The 4,424-nt window shown below is 40.6% G+C and overlaps 1 non-coding gene across 1 annotated transcript; it reads left to right on the top strand.

Annotated features, from left to right (window-relative positions):
• The first annotated feature begins 2,909 nt into the window (after positions 1–2,909).
• On the top strand, positions 2,910–3,016 carry LOC145556888 (small nucleolar RNA R71). The gene has a single exon (XR_014091980.1). It is a non-coding gene; the product is annotated as a small nucleolar RNA R71 (small nucleolar RNA).
• Positions 3,017–4,424: the final 1,408 nt, after the last annotated feature.

Raw genomic sequence — 4,424 nt, 5'->3', positions numbered from 1 at the left:
AAGAGAATGAAGAGAGGATCACAAATATATAAAAAGTTTTGAATTTGGATTGGTAATGGAGGAGAAATCTTAGAGAGAAGTCAAAGAAAATTTGAGTTTTAGAGAGAGAAAGTAATGGAGGAAAGAAGAAATGAAGAAAGAAGAAGAAAGGACGGGAGAAGAACAAGACGTCTGACACTCGCGCCCGGTCGGGCGGTGGGTCGCCCGATCTGATTAAACATGAGGTTGTTTCTCGCGCCCGGTCGGGCGATCTGAGTGTACAAAAGTCCGTAAGCTCTCGCGCCCGGTCGGGCGCCAGTCGCCTGATCGGGCGATCTAACTGCCTAATTTTTGCCTTGCTCTCGCGCCCAGTCGGGCGCCAGTCGCCCGATCGGGCGAATTTTTGCCCAGAATTTCTTCACTTCTCGCGCCCGGTCGGGCGAGGCTTGCCCGATCGGGCGGACAAATTAGTCCGTAAACGTCAAAATTCGCGCCCGGTCAGGCAAAATTTCTTATTTTTGGAACCCTACTCTCGCGCCCGATCGGGCGAGCTTTGCCTGGTCGGTCCCGAAACTAAATCGGGGAATGCTAATTTTCTTCTGTTTTCAAAAAGTTGTCTAACTCTTTTCCTTCAAACCTGTACAAACACTCATAAAACTCATTAAATTCCCTCGTCTCTCCTCACATAAGAAATCGAAAAGAAAAACTAGTCTAAAAAGCATTAAAAATACGGGTTGCCTCCCGCAAAGCGCTGATTTATCTAGGTCCCGCACGACCTTCTTACCAAGTACAATTCCTAGGACCCTTGGCCTAACGCTTGATCGGGTGGTTTCTCACCCGGTCTAGCGATGTTTAGGCTGCGATGCGGCTTCCTGACATAACCTGTGGGACGCCAAGTCGCCTTATCTGGTGGATCCTCCTTGACTTGGAGTGGGGGATCTTCAATGCTACGCACTAAAAACCCTTCTTCGATCGAATGTTGCTTCAAATTGTCATTGCGTTCAACACTTGCAACTAGATCTGGCGGAACACTTACTATAGGCTCGATTCGCACAACTTGCTCGATCGGTTCCACTTGTTCATCCTCGAAACCAAGACCAACATTGTAGAGTGCTCTTTCTATTGCATCGACTTCCTTTTGCCATTTGTCTGTCTCATCTGAAAGGGATGCAACACAAGATGCCGCCTCCAAGGGATCTTTTTCAAGAGCTTGGGGCTTGTTAGAATAATTTACAACCACATTAACACTGAAACATTTCTCCTCAGTCATGGAGCTTTTGGGGGAATTATTCAGATTAAAAACAACTTTATCGTCCCCTATTGATAGTGTTAACTTACCACTTCTAACATCTATGACTGCTCCTGCAGTGTTAAGGAATGGTCTACCCAAAATAATTGGGGTTTGCATATCCTCAGCCATATCAAGAACAACAAAATCTACAGGTATATAAAATTTACCCACTCTAACGGGGACATCCTCTAAAACACCTAGGGGGTATTTGAAAGAACGGTCGGCCATTTGCAGAGTTATATTGGTAGCTTTTAATTTACCCACATTCAACTTAGAACACACAGATAATGGCATGACGATAACACTAGCACCCAAATTACATAATGCATTGTCAATCAAGAGATTACCAATATGACAAGGGATATAAAAACTACCCGGATCTTTTAATTTAGGTGGAGACTTATTTTGAAGTACGGCACTACACTCTACAGTGAAAGCTACTGTCTCTACCTCACTAATAGACCTTTTTCTCATCAAAATTTCTTTCATAAATTTTGCATATGAGGGGATTTGTGTGATCAATTCAGTAAAGGGAACTGTTACCTTCAAATCTTTAATTACCTCAAGGAACTTACTAAACTGCTTATCCAAGTTTGTCTTCAATTGACGATTAGGGAAAGGAAGTTTGATAATTGGCTTTTGAGCATTCTTCTCTTTGTCTGGAGTAGCCACCTTCTTTGGAGTTTTACCCTGCAATATAGAATTAGATGTGTTAGTATTATCCTCTAGCCCTGCAGGGCTAGCAACTACATTGTTTGGTTTAATGGAATCAAGATTAGCATTATTCAATAAAATAGGTTCATCAACTCCGGGCATAGAGGGCCCTTCATAGTTTGAACCACTCCTTAGAGTAATTGCAAATGCTTGATCTGTAGGCCTAGTCGGCTGTGCCGGCAGGGCTCCCTGTTGGTGTGCTTGTAGAGTGGCGGAGAGTTGCGCAATTTGATTATCTACAATTTTATTATGCGCTAAAATTTGATCAATTGTCGCATCTCTGCTCTCCATGTGCTTTTGCATATTGACCAACATTGCTCTAATTTCCCCCAAAGAAGGGTCGGAAGATGAGGGGAGTTGTTGTGGTTGATTCTTCTGGCTAGCATTTGGGTGATAATACTTCTGCTGCTGTTGCTGTGGCACCTGTGGTTCTTGTGGTGGTGGATTTTGAACATTAGTGCTCCGGTAGGAAAGGTATGGATGATTCTGATACCTAGGATTGTAGGTGTTGGAGTATGGGTTATTCTGCCTATAAGCTTGGAAGGCATTAACTTGCTCCACGGAACTCCTGCAATCCTGCTCCCAATGACCTACAATACCACAATTTTCACAGAAGGCCTCATTAGAATTGTTATTAATTGCAGAAACATTAGCTACATTAGCAGTGCTCAGATTATCTAATTTTTGGCAAATTGAGGTCAGTTGAGCTTGCAAAAAGGATACAGAGTCGACACTATGTTTCCCTTTGTTAGCAAATCCTCTGGGATTCCCATATTGGGAATTGTGTATCGCCATATCTTCAATAACCTGACCTGCATCATCAACATTAAGATTCATAAATCTCCCACTAGCTGCAGAGTCTAAAATTATTCTAGAAGAATTTCCAATGCCGTTATAAAAGGCTTGGATTAACTGCCATTGTGCTAAATTATGGTGGGGGCATTCTCTTTGTAAGTCCTTGAACCTCTCCCAAGCCTCATATAAGGACTCATCGGCTTCTTGGGCGAAGTTCTAAATCGCACTCCGTAGTACTGCTGTTCTCTCTGCAGGATAATATTTGTTATAAAAATTCAAAACAAGAGTTTCCCAGTCAGTTATACCAAGGGTAGTTCTATTTAAGCCATTAAACCACAATTTAGCTTTTCCAGTTAAAGAAAAGGGAAAGAGAATCTCCCTGATTTGGTCTTGAGTGACCCCGGCTTGCTTGATGGTGTTGCAATATTAACAATAGTCGGCAATGTGAAGATTCGGGTCTTCACCCTTGGCTCCACTGAATTGCTTCCTCTTTATCATCGTTATAAATTGAGGTTTGATTTCGAATTGAACCCCATCAAGAGCCGGAGTAGGGGTGAGATGTGGAAAATCCGTAAGCTTTGGTTGTGAATAATCACTAAGCTTCTTTGGAGCCGCCATCTCTGATTATGTGTCTGATGATACCTCTAAATCGCTAGAATCAGTTTGAGGATCGCGTTGATTATTATTAGTATCACCACAATCCGCAAGGATTTGCTTGTAGAAGTTTTTCTGTCTATGGAAGGAACGTTCGATCTCAGGATCGAATGGGATATAACCTGATCTGGAACACCTGGGCATAAACAAAAACTATAAGCAAATATGAGATTTGTCTCAGAGAACTAACGCTCTCTGAGACAAAAGAGAAATAATCTAGACTACAAAACAATCAGAAATAAAAATAAAACCGTCTCCTCGGCAACGGCGCCAAATTTTGACAGGGTAAAGTCGTATCCCCTAATAAAAAATAATTCCTAAGTCCTCTAACTAAAGCAGATAGGGAAGTAGGGTCGATCTCCACAGGGAAACAAGTCTTTCTATTCCTAATTAACTAAATTAATCTAGACTATGAAGTAACCAATATTTATAATTAAGTAAGAAACTAAACTACTAAGGTTGAGAATAGGAAGAAAACAATATATGAAAGGATCTAGGGCATAGGTTCACCAATAAATAATACTCCAGGGTAAAACATAGTAATCAATCATTGACATTGCATAAATAACATGATTAACAGGCTCTCGCAATTTATTAATCAACATAGATCTAACAGGCTCTCGCAATTTACTAGATCTAAGTCCTTATTGAAAATAGCCTTTAATATCAAATTAACATCTGCTCGATTCATCAATTTAATATTGCTATACTTTTACAAGCCGCAATTGTAAAACATTAAAACAATCCAATAAGAAATTATCATGCAATACCAATAATCAATAATAGTCAATCATCAATGCATCAATTAATCAGATTGTAAAGGGCTCTCGCTACGTATTACAATCACACAATTAATTTATCGGTATTAAATCTCATCTCTCGAATCTTGACTTAACCATTTATAAATAAACTTGCCTATTGAAACTAGACCTAAACATTAATTCTCATCTCTCGATTCTTGAATCAATATTGTCAAACTCATGCGTAAAAG

This window comes from Chenopodium album, chromosome 8, assembly GCF_948465745.1.
Source record: "Chenopodium album chromosome 8, dcCheAlbu1.1, whole genome shotgun sequence".
NCBI lineage: Eukaryota > Viridiplantae > Streptophyta > Magnoliopsida > Caryophyllales > Amaranthaceae > Chenopodium > Chenopodium album.
The sequence above is the reverse complement of the archived record's forward strand: the minus strand, read 5'-3'. Positions and strand labels throughout refer to the sequence as shown.